This window comes from Montipora foliosa, chromosome 13, assembly GCF_036669935.1.
Source record: "Montipora foliosa isolate CH-2021 chromosome 13, ASM3666993v2, whole genome shotgun sequence".
Taxonomy (NCBI): Eukaryota; Metazoa; Cnidaria; class Anthozoa; order Scleractinia; family Acroporidae; genus Montipora; species Montipora foliosa.
The window spans coordinates 12498989-12516488 of record NC_090881.1 but is presented as its reverse complement, the minus strand read 5'-3'; the positions used below and the strand labels follow the sequence as shown (position 1 = coordinate 12516488).

The window sequence follows — 17500 nt, the reverse complement described above, 5'->3', positions numbered from 1 at the left end:
TTCTGCTACAAAAGACGTTCGAAGACATTTTGATACATTTAGGTGTCTAGATTTCGTTTTGTTACATTCTGTTTGAATCAACGTGTATTTCAAAGAAGGGAGGAATGTAGTATACCTTGCGGACCTATATTGTAGCAAGACATGCGCAGTTGTGTTATAGAACGAAGCACATGGTGTGTTGATTAAATCTTGTGTTAAATCCGCGTTGTTGCGGTTCGATCCGAAATAGTCTACAACTTTAACTTTACAAAAGTAATTATTTTAACTCCACATAAGAGCTACTGTAACTCGAAAAATGGACTACAAATATTAGGTTCAAAATGACTCCTTTTTCAGGTTCATTCTTAACTCCCAAATTTAACTCCAATTAGGAGTTGTATCAGATTGAAAAAGGAGTTCCTTCAACCGAAACCCCATCAAAGATAAGAGTTATTTTAAGTCCATAATAGGAGTTAACATCATTCTAGTATTAGAGTAAAAGTAACTCTGGCACATTCACCCCCATTCAGTTTTGGAAATGAAAAGAACACCACGCACAATGATTATAACTTCTTTAAATGAATCAAATTTAGTTTTCTTACACAAGATCAGTTTTAGTTTTAACAAGTGACATTAATGCAAAAAATAATACTTTTTAAATAATAAATGATTCTTGTAAAATATTTTGGTATCTCACATAGACAAAAAACATCTTCCCAACAATCAAAGTCACAATCTTATGGGTTCAAATTTTAAGGACACTGAGAATATACCAAATTCAACCTGATTAAAATAAATGAATAAATAAAAAATTATGTCATTCTTTAAAAATACTCGTTTTCCATTTAATTTTCAGAAGGTTTTATCTGGAAAGGGAAGAGCGTATTATTATATTTCATACACGAAAAATATACGCTTTTGGACTCAAAAGTTGAAAAGATTGGGCTAATGTCTTCAAGCTGGGTGAGCTGGATTGAAAATCTTGAAAAATTCAACATGACAGTGACAGTGGGGCTTGTGTAAAATGAAGAAACTCTGGGCAAGATAATTATTCAATTCCCTTAAAAGAGCAAAAGAAAGAGCTATCAAAGGTTTGTAAGTCAACCCATGTCAGTGCTCCTTTAAAGGAACACGAGTATTAGGAGAGGGCAGAGATAAAAATGTTCACTGCCACTCTCTTCCTTGCTTTTTGGTACTGTGTGGCTTGACAAAACAAAAATACTAAATTGCCACACTTAGTGGGATACATAATGTTATAAACAATGACTGGCCACAAGGAGCCCAAGTACATTAATGATATTGCTTGTTCCCAGACAAATAACTTCATCCCCTTCCCCTGCCATGCACAGTGGGTCCAGGTACCAAAAGTCACCAGTGCAAACAATCCTTGGAGCTTTTGTTTTTCCTATCTGTGTCAATGGAGTCCTCATCCTACTAAAAGAATGTCAGCACTTGAGTGTCTAGACAAACATTAAATTTTAAGATCATTCTCTTTCTAAGCAACGCGTTGTAGCAACCAAGATATGAAATTTATACATGTAACTTTTCCCACTGTCACATAGTCTACCAGGCAGCCATTATAAGCAGTCATCAGACAATAGTCCACCCATGGTGCCGTATAAAAGTCACTAATAATGGCTGTGAGAGAGACTGCACTGTCAGTCACTAGTAGATGTAATCAGGGTTCTTATGGAAAATTGCATCCGTTTTTCAAGGACTTTTTTTTAACGATTAAATTTCATGCATTGACTGATATGGCACAGAATTTTGAAGATACCCTAATTCCAAGCATTGTCTAACAAGGAAGAAAACCCATCAAAGTAAGAACAAGAAAACTCTAACAACTTGTAACCTTCACATGGAAAGCTGGTGGGGTACTAAAGTTTGTGCCAAAGGTTTGATTCCTCTTCCACCACATTCAAGTTTCATGGAAATTATTCAAGGACTTTTCAAGGAAAAATTGGGTTTAACCGTATTTTGCTGTTGTTGCAAAATGATGACGAATTTTGGCAAAGAAGGCTACACTATATTTCTTTAAGTCCAAAAATTAGACATGAATACGTCTGCACAAACTGTACAATGTAAATCTTTGGATTTTGAATTTCCTGCATTCTGTCTTTTTGGCTTTTAAATGTCATATGGTTGCTCATATTATTCACTCCCATTATTTTGCAATGCAATACTTTGGGAAGCTAGCGCTAACAGATCTTCATATTCAAATAAAATTGAAAAAGCTACGCCATACTAATTCAGGCACTAAAGAGACAGATTTCCAACTTTTGCCACTTCTTTGCAATTTGCTGCGATGATTTTAGAAAAGTTTGTATGGAATCTTAAAATTCGTTTATGGTCATTGTAGCCTGAATCTGTTCTTTATATTTCATGAAAGTAATCTCAGTGTAAATGTCTTTAAAAAGACAAGACAAGACAAGACAAAACAAGGGCTTTTCAAATTCATTATTTCGGATACAGACACTTTCAATGGAAAAAGTTCGAACAATTTCTATTGTAAACATGTTTCTGTGGTTTGAAGTTACTTTGTTTCTTGTCCAAATCCAAAAAATAAATTTCTCCTTTTCAAAATAACGTTCCTTTGGACACTCTTCGTCTGCTTGCATTGCTCTTCCAACTGAGCAACGAAGCTACTCATTTCGAAGTAGGCCAATATGCTGGGCTCATGTGTTCCTGTGAAAGGGATAGTAAATGAAAGAAATGTGTATTAATAATCCTCGCACCTATCTGCACAATTTAAGCAGTTCTCTCTTTTAGACACCTAAAAAATTCAGGTGGATTCAACGAGATTCAAACCCATGACCCTCTACGATGCCGGTGCAATGCTCTACCAACTGAGCTATGAAGCAACTCAGTTGGGAGCAGGTTAATAGGGACATTTGGCTCGGAGGACAAGGACAACTTACAGTACGAGTTTTCTGTTCTGAGCATGCGCACTTTGAGAAATGTTGGCTTCCAAACCTTCCACGTCCTCCAATCTTAATGCCACTAATGTGTTGGGCTCATGTGTTCCCGTGAAACGACCCAGTGAATGAAATGTTTATATCTGAAGTGTTGGCTATAAACGAAAAAGAGTAATGATTTCCGAGGATCATTATGTACTCACTTTCATCTATTGCCCGCACTACAAATAGAAACTTTTCTTTTAAAGGTCTTGTGCTGCGTCCGTGGGAGAGTCAAACACAAAAATTTGGTTTTATGAAACGAGTTTGAAAAAACATCAAATTGCCTTCCAGAAGACTCAATGGTTAACCTTTCGAGCGTCAGCCCTTCGTCAGAGCAAATTGAGAAATTGAGAAGCTTAAGAAACGACGACGGCGGCGGCAACAACAACGTCACAAAACAATGAAGTCATTGGTTAAAATAGCAGAAATAATCGTGCTGCACGTGCATTTTAGCACATGAAACCACGAAAGTAGACGTTTTACGCGTAGTTTTTACGAACGACGGAAGCACAAGCAAAAGCATGAGAGTGCTTATTTCATCGTGAAAATGGGGTTGACGCAAGCATAAGCACAAGCACAAGGATCACATTCCTTACTTACATCGTGTGAAAACGAAATGCAGCATAAGCATAAGGAAATTTGCTACGTCTGACCAATTAAAGCACTCTTTCCAGATTCCCCGCCTCAGAGCATTTGAACAAAATGGCGGATGCCGTGGTTGATTTTGATGCTTATTTCGACATTCGTTTTCACTTGCATATGTTACTTATGCTTGCGCTTGTGCTTGCGTCGGTAGTGAAAAGCAGGCTTTAACGACAACATGAGCATGCAACAGAGAATCTTTGGTTCTCTATTTTCTGCTCTTACCAATTTATTTTCGGGATACTTCGCCCACGTTTTTCGACGTGAAAGAGATAAAATAACCGCGAAAGACATTATGAGAGGGCAAAATTATCTTTTGAGGTGACGTTTTTCTCGATGTCGCCAATGTAGATCTGAAGGACACTATTGTGGCTTCTATGAGGTTTATATTGGAACTGGCGGAGAGACAGTAAACAGAAATTAATTAAATGGAAAGCGCTCATTTAATCCGCAGGGACTGAAAGTGCCGAGTTAGAAAATGAACTTTTGTTCCAGGTTTACACTGCTTTCCGTGTTTCTTTTGTGTATGGAATGACCACAAACTGTCATGTTAATGGTGGAGTGGCTCGTGAGGTTGAAATGGCGAAAAAGCTGGAGAAAAACGTTATTTTTCAACTTGGCACTCTCAAAGAGAACTTTTCATTCAAGTAATTTATTCGTGTTGTCTCGTTACGATGTCTCCACCAATTAATGGCATAGCTCTGCCACTTCCTACGTAAACCGCAATTTATTCTTCAATTTCCTCTGACAAAAGAGAGAGGGAAAGCGAAAAACTGTGGCTTGCCTTAGATAAGGGCGAGTAGTAAAAATAACTAAAGCGTCCTATAAACTCTTAATACCATTTTGGGAAACTATTTTCGTGCTTTCTCTCCACAGAAAAACCGTATTCTCATCAAGGCCCAATCATTACTATTAAACTGAGTGAAAACACAGCGAATGTTTCAGCTTCTGATGGGTCACAGCAGACCCAACTTGTAGAAATGCTTTTCGAGATGAACTACGACACAGGACACTGGCGACGCCTCAAACGCACAAGAGTTGTGTCTAAACAGAGTGGATCAGGACCATTGCAAAAACCCTGATCACGGGAATCCCAGGGTTGCTCTCTGAAAAACGCCCTGACTTCAACCACTCGGACTTTTTCCCACTGCAACAGATCGTTAAAGCCAAGGAGCTTAGTAGACATAAAGTAAAAAATGGGTAAGAGACTATTGGGGACACAAGTCACTAGTCAGGGAAAGAGAGGAGAGGCAAGCCTGCGTTTCGGTCAAGACGCATCGCATCTTCCTCCCCCTCCCCCCTTCCTGAAGTTCACATTAGGTGAGAGGAAAAGAATACATCCCACATCTGCCCCCCTAAACAACCTTCCTCTCCAGCGGCGGTTTCACATTTTCAGGTGACTTTTGTCTGAGTCAGTTGTACCCTTTGATTCCCATGATCGAAAAGTTCGTTCTCCTAACTACTTTCCAATTTCTTTGTTGGCTGGTCATGAGAACTTGGTGCTCTAGCGGGATCATAAGCTGATAGTAATCTTCATTCTCAATACTTGTCTACCTGACCTTGAGGGGTGAATTTACATACTGATCGATCCTGGGAGTCATAGGGTTCAACTAAAAAGAAAATACTTTTACCCACTTTGAATCGCTAACAAGTATTGTATGGAGGGCCTTGACAAGAGAAGGCTACAAATAAATATGGAAGAGAAACGTTTGCCAACATTCTTTTTGATAGTTAAATAAGTTAAATAAATAATTTGAACTTTGGATTGTGACGACTCTTGGTTTAAAAAATGGCCTTTAAGGAAGGGGAGCAGCAAAAACTAATGAGGAAAAAGGGGGGGGGGGGGGTGTTCACGTAAAATATTTCTGCAAACTTAAAGCTGAGAAATGTTGTAGTATTTGAATATACTTTATTGTGCATGCAAGGCATAAACCCCGTGAAAATGCATATGGTATTTAGTTCTCCAGTTCGTGCTCTCATTGGCTTAGTCCTGATATATTAACTGCTGCCTTCACCACATGTCACTTTGTCACTTTCAAGAGTCAAAGCTCGCTTGGCCTAAAAACTTCGCGTTGCTCTCAAAGTACTGACTCACCGAACACAGATCATGGTGCATAAATGGCAATCCCGATCAATTTCCGGCGCCTATTCGAAACGGAGCGCTGGCCCAAGTTCTGGAAGAAGCAAATCTGCAGGCTGATTTGCTGGTCCAGAGGTGTGTAGCATTTTTCTGCTCGGCGCTAGCAGCGCAGCTCTTTGTTTTGATCTTTTGCCTCTCCCGTCTCGTTGCAGCAAGTGTAGGTTAAGGTCCTTCTTGGTTTTCGATTTGCGGTTGCATGCCTCGGTTATAACCCAATATTTCTTATACTTTCTATTGAAGTGTAACTTTGGCAACTCTGTAACATAACAGTAATAAATCTGATCTCGTGTCCATTATAACGTGTAAAAGAGCCTTTTTTTCATGAAATGCCTTGTGGCATATTTTGCACCGCTTATTCAATCAGCCAAATGCAGCTTTATCACAACTCCCTGACAAGGATGAAAGGTATCATATTCATCTCCCTTGTCTTCCTCCTCCTCCTCCTCTTCATCATCATCGTCGTCATGATCATCATCAACATTATCAACATCAGATAACTCATGATTATCGTCATCTGCAACATTATTACACCTTCCATCATCTTCAGCATCATTGCAGGTGCAGAGATCGGTACATTTAAGTCCCGCTCGCGACATTGACATCTATTAGTGGAACATTGCTCCTTAATTAGATGGAGGATTGCATCGGATAGCAGCTGGGGGCAATCCCTGTAAAGCAGCCCGTAGAGATACGGTGTACAGCTGTACCTCCAGAGAAACCATAAGGAGGCTGATATAAAATGGTTGCTGCATGCTGTTAATGCTGCAAACTCTGGAGCCACAACTACCAGCATCATCTAACCTAACACCGACATGCACGTGTTTGTAGTTCCCAGAAATAATAATAGCCTTATTAATTTATCCATCCCAGAGGCAATGTATAATTTAAATACCTAGGGTATCCCAGAATGAAAACTCACGAGCCAGAACAACATGTATTGTTTAAAATGCGACTTGACCTTAGCGCAAAGGTCTTCATTTGCCCATCAGTCCTAGAATGTGGTATCTTAAGGGTTAACGCAATTCATCACTCGAGTGAAGGCTATTGATTGTTGGCATTGATATTAGTGAGTAATTGGGATGGTTCTTATCACTAAAAATTACCTCGAGTTCGCGCCTAGAAGCTGCATCTCTGCGCTCTTAAAGGTTAGGAAGGCTATAGCCTTGATAATGCCAATAAGTGAAAGGCTGCGATTCTGCACACGCTGCAGATCTTCAACGAGGTATTTGGGGATACCACCCCACAGCGAAGATGCATACTCAAACACTGTGAGAACACATTTTCAGTTGTGAATAGGAAGAGGAAGCATCATAGAGAGGTACATCTCAACCTTATTATTATTGTTCTTGGACTTGTAAAACTGCTGCGCCTCCTGGATTCCATGCGTAGAGTGGAGCTCATATAACAGCTGGACGCTTTGCGGGTGTGGTAAATATACAAATTTTTACTTGATCACTTTTCTCTTGGGTCTGTAACCCACACTTCAAATATACACTCATTTCATTCATCGAGTCCTTCACGGCAACGAATGAGGCCAAGAACTTGACCTGTTAAGAACAATGAAAGACAACTGGTGGAATAAGAAAGCGGAAGAAATTGAAACGTTTGGAGAGTGAAACAACTCACAGGGACTGTACACCGCACTTAAAACTGTGTACGGCCCCAAAGCGGACACTGTTGCCCCAGTTAAGAATGCAGATGCTATTTACAGACATGAACGTAAATATCAGACAGATAGAAAGAGCATTTTCCCCAACTGCTGAATCAAGAAGGCAACGCGGACAATGATGCAACTGACCACCTAACTGCTCGAGAGTCAATGATGCATTGGAATGGAAGAACTAAGGAAAGCTGTAAAAGCTGCTAACATCGGTAAAGCACCTGGTCTAGATGGCATACCAGCTGAAGTCATAAAACATGGCGGTGATGGTCTACTACAAAAGGCAACTGCTTTCCGTAAAGTGCACTAGGTGAAACCACTTGCGTAGATCCAAGGTTGCACTAAGTGCACACCTAAGAACGCGCAATGCGCAACACCGGCGCTGATTACTCTTGACTCAGTGAACATCGAAATCGATTAACTGCCGGAGAGGTAGAGCATTGCATGAGCATCACCAAGGTCATGGACTCGAATGCCGTTGGAGCCACCTGAATTTTTCAGGTGTCAATTTGAGACAGTTGCTTCAATCGTCCAGATAAGTGCGAGGATCATTTCTCTCTTTCGGAAGCTATTGTGTTGGAAAGCATTCCCAGAAGCTGATGAGACTAGTGTAACCCCACTTTGCAGATCTGGGTAAAATCGAGCAACCCACAGCAAAGACCGCTGCCGGAATTGAGAAATAAGTCTGCCTGCTGTACCAGCCTGAGACACTTATTCCAACGTTAAAGTCCAATGCAATCCTTCATCTAATTAATTAAGGAACAATGTTCCACTAATAGATGTCAATGCCGCGAAGCGGGACTTAAATGTACCGATCTCCACAGTTGCAATGATGCTGAAGATGATGGAAGCTGTGATAATGATGCTGATGACGAAGATCATGAGATATTTGATGTTGATAATGTTGATGATGATCATGACGACGATGATGATGAAGAGGAGGAGGAGGAGGAATACGAGGGAGATGAATAGGATACCTTTCATCCTTGTCAGGGAGTTGTGAAAAAATTGCATTTGGCTGAATTGACTTAATTGTAAAAAGTAAGCGGTGCAAAATATGCTGCAAGGCATTTCACGAAAAAAGGCTCCTTTGCATGTTATAATGGAAGTGAGACCAGATTTATTACTGTTGTGTTACAGGGTTGTCTAAGTTAAACTTTAGTAGATAGTATAAGTAATATTGGGATAATCTGCCGATACAAACAATAATTACAAGGCATTGTGTCATCCAGCCTCGTTTTCACGTAAGCGTGGTCACGTGGTCCGTTCTATTACTGTTACGTGTCAGATACGCTCCAATTAAAAGAATGAGAATAACCCTAAAAGTCAAGCCTCGTTTCCATGTGGGCCTCTTAGGGTCACACTTTTAACCCCCCCTTAAAAGCCGTCGGTGCAAGTTACAAAATTGTCGACAACATTTGGCATGTTCCTTGGGGCACCCTTAACACATCTAGATAGGCGGCTTGCTTTCATCACGAAATTCCCACGAAATTTTATTTCGCGACACACGCTCCCTGGCTGTAAGTTTTTCTTGGCTTTTTACTGGGTTGCCATATGGCAATCCAGTCAGACAACGAGTTGAATTTCTTTGTTTTAGTATCCCTCTCAAATTTTTTTCCGTGTCGGGAAAAGTCTTTTCTGACACCCCCCTGAAACGTAGTGTGTCTGTGCATAGAGTCTTCTGCGCGTATTTTTGACGGTAGCTTTCAGGGGTAGTAGAAATGCGTAGATTTTATGTGGTGAACACAATAGAATATTTGATTAACCTGCAATGGCGTGGAAATCATTGTAATGCGAATGACCTTTTGGTGGATCTTTCAACAAAATGTACCCTTATATAGCTCAAGAATGGAACGTCAATTGGATAAACAAGACAGGCAGTGAAAATTAATTATGTGGAATCTCAAAAGCGACGGGTAACGTTCTTCGACAACAATTGCATTTTTCATCGTCGGATATCAAATTCGTTCAAAGTGAGCTGTAGTTCTAATATTTTTACTGATGTGGTGTTATGTATAACACTGAAACCAAATGGCAAATTCTGCATGGGTTGAACAAAACTGTGAAGGAATCTAACTCCTTGAATGCATCTGTGTTTACTGAAGTCGCATTTCCGTTGTCTGGCTGTCTACATTTATTTTGTACTCTGACTCTCTGTCACACTGTCGCACAATCTTCAGGTAAAAAAACAAGTGGCCTCATTGTGGATTCGGGAGAGCTGGCGAAATTTGCGGACCTCCAAGAGTCTATCCTCCGTTCGGGAAAGAGCGTAGAGGTAAAGACTTAACAACGATTCCAGGGCAAGGAAGGAGCTGTGCAATGATATTTTTAAACTTTCGCACAAAGGGCTATACTTTTATCTGTCAGAAGCTCACCAAGGCTGTATCTGTGAAGCTCTGTTAGGGGTTTTAGGGATACGTGGTAACTGGCAAAATAGTTTTACGGATAAGGGATAACTGGCGAAATAATTATAGGGATAAGCGATAACGGAGATTTCTAAATTATCATATTTTTGGTGACTTTTGCCTAGGATTTACGTTACTGGTGAATGGTAATGGAGAGTAATGGGTCATTTATCAGTCCAAATTCGAGCAAAATCAAGAAGATCTGCTCCTAGACTCTTTAATTCGGTCAACCGCTTGTGTCCCGTGGTGTCCTCATGGCACGCGTGTTACAATGACATCACATGTGACACACGTGCGATGGCTTTGTGACTGCTAGGCAACGACAACGCCACAGAACAATAATATCATTGGTCAGGAGCCCATTAACCCATGGGCTCCTGCATTGGTTGAAAGAAAAATAAGCAGATATTTTTGCGGCTTTCTGCATAACAAGGACGTGTAATCACCAAATTTGAGGTTTTTACAACAAAGTGAGGACTTTTGACAAGTCAGAACCGTTGAAACCGCACGTACCAATTTACTACTAGGATACCTCACCAACAATTTACGACGTAAACGTTTGCGTCGACGTCGCCGTGGAGATCTTACGCAATGTAGGTCCCTGTTAACAGACCCTTTATTACCAATATGGCTTCTTTGAAACTACTGAACAAAAAACTTCAATAAACTTTAAACTGGTGAATGGTGCTTACAATGTAATCCTTATGACGGCGAGGAGGTAAAGCTCTTTGTTTTGCAAAGCTGTGTGCGCTACAAAAGTCCTGCCGATCAATTAATTATTTTACGAGTAATCGTCTACCAGGATTGTTCAAGCACTCTGACAGGAATCTGAGGTATTTCACTAATCAGTTAAAGAAAGGAGAATATTTTGAGGAAACTATGGAGTTTTGGCACAATTGTGCATTGTGCAGTATCAGGTCATCAGTTAAAAAAAAGGGTCGCTTTTCACTTTAAAATTGGCACTTTTTGTCAATATCCAAAGATAAGTAATTCTAGGGATATCAGTCTCAGTAATTGTAGGGGTATGGGATAACTTTCTCCGGAATTTCAGGGATAACGAATGACGTAAACGCCCTCCCACCAACAGGGCCTCGCAAGTGAATGATTTCTGACCACTTCATACAGTTCATTGATCTTCAAAGTAGTAATAAAACACTTAGGTTCAGTTTTGTAATATTCAGAATAATCAAGATCTCGGTATGAGTTATCACCCTACGGTTTCGGCTGATCAATTGCCAAATAAAATGCGTTTCGATCCAAATAAAGCTTTTGCCTTTGACCAGAAATAGTAATAGATCGGTCTGCCATGGACGGCGGACCATACTCTGAAGACACTTTTTGCAGGACGATACAATGCTACTGAAAATTACAAAACGATAACGTTCCGAGCTATGTGACATCAAACAGTAACCATCTCAATTGCAACAATTCTGTTGACACTTGGCAATGTGCAGTGAAAACTACTTCCTTGAAACAGCGTTCTTTCGTGGTTTCAATCTTCCAAGACGTTGAAATATACCTCCAAGTGGATATTTCACTGGTTTGAGGGCGGATTGATCTAAAGATAAAAATCCAGGTTTGTCATTTTTGGTTGTTGTTGTGATTCCAAAAAGCAGTATATTCCGGGGATTCTGAGATTTAAGCACTAGTATTTCATTTATTAAATGCCCAAGAGTCTAGCTGTAAAAAAAAAACATCTTTCGCGGTTCTGGATGAACGATGTTCTATTACAAAAGAATGATAACATCGTTCTGCCATTTTTATATTCAGCCGCCTTATTGGAATTTGAATTTTTTGAAAAGTTGACAACTTTTCCTGAATTTTTTATATATCATTTGTCCCATTTTCGTATTTACACCATATTTTGTGCTCTATTTGAATACAAATATTTTTCAGCAACGAAACTTAGAGCATTTTTTTTCTGATTTAACTTGACTAAGTGTAGTCGGTTTTCTCATTGATACCATTCAAAGTTCTGGCATGAGACAAGATGTTGCAAAATCATTTCTAGAATCTCAGTATAAACTGCACAATGGAAAATGCTTGTACGATTTTTAAGCTCTCGGCTAGTGCGTATCACAAGACTCAGTCGTTCGCTACGCTCACTCGTTCATATTTTCGTGCATAAAAACCGTACCCGCGTATTTTCCATTGCATGGTTCCACAGGTAACATAAGAGTATAACACTAACAATGTAACATGTGCACTTGTTACTCGGGAGGAAAAAGTCAAAAGGAGCATTGTAGAGACCATTCCTTTTGGGCATCAAGCTACTGCCGAGATGAGGTAACGTGCAAAACACCAAGAGAACAAAACGACGGGGAAGCTCTTCATAACTTTTTTATCTGGTCAATTTTGATCTTTTAACGTCATTGATGACGACACTTGAAAATCACTCAAAACTGAAGGAAAACCACGTTCAATTCAACAGTATCAACTGTGGTAAACTGCCCACTCCCATGTCGGTTGGCTTTCTCTCTTTATTTATTGTTGGTTAATTCTCGGAATTGAATTTCCATTACTTTTTATTCAGAAAAATGAAGAACTTTTAAAACGTTTTTAAAAAAGTGCGTAAACAGATTTTGGCACGATTTGATCTGCCGGAATTAGCGCTTGTCTTTTGCTTTCATTGCGCATTTCACACATCTCTCACACCCGAGAGGGTTTGGTGGAAAAAACAGGGGAGCGGGGTGCCGGGGTCTATAGAGAACACGGGGCACCGGGGTCTATGGAAAACACGGGGTGCCGGGGTCTATGGAAAACACGGGGTGACGGGGTCTGTGGAACACACGGGGTGCCGGGGTCTATGGAAAACACGGAATGACGGGGTCTGTGGAAAACACGGGGTGCCGGGGTCTGTTGAAAACACGGGGTGACGTGGTCTATGGAGAACCCGGGGTGACGGGGTCTATGGAGAACACGGGGTGAAGGGGTCTGTGGAAAACACGGGATTACTAAATAAACTAAAGGAAAATAACGTGTGAGAATTGCGCTTCACTGGAACATTTGAACTGAAATCTAGCAGTAACGTATTTATATTTAATGGAAAAAGGTTGACGAAAAAAGAAGCTAAAATACTTGAAGAAAACACCTAACAGTAACTAAAACAAAGATCGATCGTTTGAAAAATACGGTTGAAATAACGATTAAAATAACGTTACTATTTCATAATCCTTTTTTCCAAGTTCTTCAAATTACAGGGAGAATTTCTATCCAACAATAACGTTTTCTAACATATTTATCAACGGGTTGAAAACCACGAAAATATTAGAAAAATCTATATATTATAAAAACGTATATAGAAAAAGTTGCAAATCAAGTGCCCGGTAATGCGCGGCAATGGGCGGTGTGCGTCACGAGATTCGACCAATCAGAATGCGTTATTCTTCGAGTGATTATGGCGCTTGGAAAGACTTGTTTCTAGCATTACATGTACAGTATGGGGCCCAGTTCTCGGCCAGAAAAAACGTAAACTTGTATTTGTAACCTTGGAATAGCCGTAAGGACTTGAAATTTCAAAGACAACTAGCTTCAGCATTCAACGCTGTTTTCTCCCGAGTAATAACGAGAATGGACGCGTCGTTTGTGGGCCCAGTTATCAGCCAGCGTGGCCAAGTTCTCGGCCACAAAAGAGTCCGCTCGATTCCTCAGAATAAACAACGCATTATCACTAATTTTTGTTGTTAAATCACTAATAAGGCTTGTGTTTGATATTTCGCCCACAAAGTATCCTTAACGAGCTTTGTTTCATGTTAGAAAAGGAAGCTTTTTGCACACCTAGTTTCTCTCCTAATTGCTCCATGGCAAGCGAGGCCAAAAAAAGAGTTGGGTATTTCAAAACGGGGTCCGGTAAGTGAGAACTCATAGTTTTAATTCACATCTACTGTCAGAACATGCCACCCCATTACAGCTTTACTTTTACCAATGATTTGATAAGAAAACTCCATACAAAACTATGGGCGCTTTTTAGTGTTGTCGACGGCGAGCAGGGTGGCCGAGAGTAGGCAAATACGCAAAAGTACCAAGGAAATATTGAGGAGTGAATTTAGGTCAAAGAATAAAATAGGCCAGGGAAAGTTTATATTTAACTGAAAGGTTTATCACTCTACGTTCTTTACGTTGTTGGAACAATTTTTATTGATGCTGGTGAGCTTTTTTTTTTAATATTTTCCTTTCATTTACGTTTGTGACGAGTTTGAATCGCGCTGTCACGTTGAAGCCGCCATTGTGATTTCAGTATCAATTTAGCCGTTCTTCTTGGACTGACTGCTGGTTACCGTTAGCGAGATCAACGGATTATTGTGGTCGTTTGGTAAGTTCAACCCTTCCTCTCTGTAAATTTTGAAGTCTACCCGGCTCTTCCCCTGCTGGTTTTACCGTTACAAGGCGTTGAAAGTGTCTTGGTATGAAGAGATCATCACAGCCAAGTGGCACTACTCCAGGGAAGCCAACTGAGAAAGTAAAACGAGAATAACGCCAAATCCAGGAAAAAGCTTGTTCAATTTTAAACCAGAAAAGGTAAAGAAATTTGAATTTTATAATATATTTGGGAAATGTAACCTTGTTTTTTATGATCTTTGTTATTCGAATGCACTAAGGTATTTGTATTTGCAAATCTTCAGAAATGTTCAAATCGTTCATGGGAGAAATTATAATGAACACTCTATCTGCCAAAAACGATAAGTTGTTGCCTGCATGGAAACAATCTTTTATATTCTATTAGTGATGACTATAATGGTGTTATTAATTCCTAAGGTTTTATGATGACTACTATTTTAGTGTAATAAGCTTACTTTTTTCTAAACAGCTATTTTGTCAATACTTGGATATTCCTTTTACTTGTATTTCTTGTTTTGGGTCACCTACTCGGTTAGTTCTAAGAACTATTTAGGTTTCCCAAATTCTAAGGTTTCGCAGGTCAGGTGTTGTGTAAAGGTTTTCCTTTAATTTTTTGTTTCTAAGCCTTTATTTTTTTTAGGATAGTCGTCAGCCTCAGCCTGCAGCTTGGCCAGAAGCAGAGCGAGTTGCACTGGTGGATTATGTGCTACTCTAAGCACTTTAAAAGGAACCGTATACTATGAATTATCATTGCTGTCCTCATCACTTGAATTGTTGTCATCCGCAACATCAGTTATTAAACCATTACTGAGTTCTAGTGGTCCAGACTGTCTAAATTCCCAGAGGACTAAATAAGGGACACTTTCAATTACCAAATCACACTATTTGCTACAAATTATTACATTGCCTGCGTTTACTCGGTCAGTATCTTCTGCTTTGATAAGGGCTGGTTTCATTGTCCTTGTGTTATTGACTTGCAACTTCGCAAATTCGACTGTCAATACAGGAAGTGAAGTCCAGTTAATCGTTACATTGTCTATAGTTTCAACTGACAAGCACAGGTCTCTAGGCTGCCACAAACTCTCCTGAAAAAAAAAGTTACACGTTATTTACAAGTTGTTACGGAATGCACTAATATTTAATTCAGCCTATTAAATGGGTAAAAAGGAAATGCCTTGACAGAATGTCATGCTCCATGATCATTATGTGTTTCTTGTGCTGTCTGAAAGATTTTAAGGGAAAACAAAAAATGCATTTCAACAACTTTTAAAATATAACTTGAGACGTGTAACGGCCCCTCGTGTCCTGGGAAACAAGCTTCTGAATATCCAATTTGCTAAGTACCATATTTGGAACAACAAGAGCGAGGGGTTTCCAAATATGGTACTTAGCACTGAAACATTCAACCAATCAGTTCGCACTGAATATTCGGAAGCTGTTTCAACCCTTATGGGTTTCTGCTTGTACTTAACTGCTAGATTGTCACTTAAGTACACAGACAAGACACCAAGACAATGGCCCACAAATTGTTTCCTTTTTCTGCCATATATATACATAAGTTTGCTTAACTTTAAATAACTGTAGAAATGCATAGCTTTTTCTTTTTAATGAAAAAGCAACAGTAGAAACACATTTTACCTGAGCAGGAAGTGGAAAATTATTTGCAATGGATGTCTTCATCTTGGGGTCAACATTACCCACAGCCAGGTTAACAGCATACTCTTTTCCCAGCAGCCTAATCATGTTTCATATTAAGGGAACTAGTAGTGTTGACTTGAACATCTACTAGTGAAAAAAGAACAAGAGTTTAATGTAATGTTATATTTTGAGGTTTTTTTGGAGGGGGATAACAGGAGACTTGTAGACATTAATAAACATGAAATTCTCTCACATGACAATATGTTGGGTCCATTTTGAGTTACCTCATTCCCTAATACGCAGAAGCTGACTTCATACGGTAATAAGCAGGGTTCGTTTTCGGTTATGACCACAAACAAGCATCGAGAGGGAAGACCAGTTAGAGGGTATTAACCAGTAAGAGGGTATTAACCGTGATAATAGTAGGGTGCACCATTAAGACTTCAAAGGCTTGCATGTGAAAATTTCAGCATCTGGAGTTTTTGGAAGTATTCTTTTCGCCTCCATACACTAGGTATAAAAAGTATTTAAGTGGATACATCCCACAAGATGTTTGGGAATGTGAATCGGGAGTTTCTCCCCATGATGATAATGGGATTGTTGTTCCATCAGTACGATTTATCGCTGTCTGGTGCAGAAAGATGGCCTTGGCTGTTTGAAATCCACTTATGTATGCACCTGGGGCATATTTATTGCTCTGCACAACAGCCAAGAAATTATTTTCCTCTGTCACAAGCTTTTTGGCTGAGTGAATTCCCATTCCACGCACATTTGGAAGGTACATGTTAAAGAAACCTTAAGGCGTCAGTGACAAGTGGGCCAATGCCTTTTCAAGCTTGATTACTTGACATGCACCACTGAGTTGCAGCTTGGATAAAACCTGTGAACAAATGAGAAAAGAAGGGCAGGCAAATGACATGTTGAATAAATTATAATTTTGAAAGTATTCAATTCTAAGCTTTATTGGTGCAAGTATACAACTTCTGAAGTTTTCTTAAAATAATGCTTAGAACTGCTTCACGTGGAAATGACTTCATGTATGCATTTCAGTCTTAATTATAGAATGATTTAAAAAATATATGTATAATTCAGTTGGACCTAGTGTAATAAAAAAAAAGGGTGATGCCTTTTGACCCTAGGGGTGTACTGCTGTCATGTATCGAGGGCATGATACTCTGTATTTGGAAAAACCACGTGATGCTAGAAGACCAGAATCTCATCACAATATCGGTGTAACCGTTCTTCATGAGGTATGCTATTTCGGCATCTGCCTCATAACAACTGGTAGGACAGAAATCGGTCTAAAATTATTTGGATCACAATTTGATTCCCTCTTGTAAAGCGGAGTGACAGTAGCTGCTTTCCATGACCTTGGTATTTCACCACAGCGGATTGATAAATTAAAGATGTGGGTAAGTGGTGCGGCTAGAACATTGGAATCAACTTTGAGTATGCGCCAGTGACTGTCCTTGAGGCCAGACGATTTGTTGACACACATCGATGACAATTCTTTCCGAACAAAGCTAACTGGTATGTCTTTAAATACAAAGTCTGGGGTATCTCGCGGTGTCAAAATCAGACGATCACAATACATTCAATGTGGGAAGAAGGCTTCTAAGACGACTACCCTCTGACGTAAAGAATTTGTTAAAACAATTAGCAATATCCAAACTGCCCGTAAAGGTTTTATCATCCAGCGAAATTTCTTGCACTGCAACCTTGCTTTTATTAGGTATGAGCT

General features: G+C 39.6%; 1 long non-coding RNA gene across 1 annotated transcript; it reads right to left on the bottom strand.

The window, feature by feature from the left end:
• Positions 1-14543: 14543 nt before the first annotated feature.
• On the bottom strand, positions 14544-16466 carry LOC137983784 (uncharacterized). The gene is made up of 3 exons (XR_011119013.1): positions 16299-16466; positions 15760-15856; positions 14544-15206 (listed from the first exon to the last, which is right to left on the bottom strand). It is a non-coding gene; the product is annotated as an uncharacterized lncRNA (long non-coding RNA).
• Positions 16467-17500: the final 1034 nt, after the last annotated feature.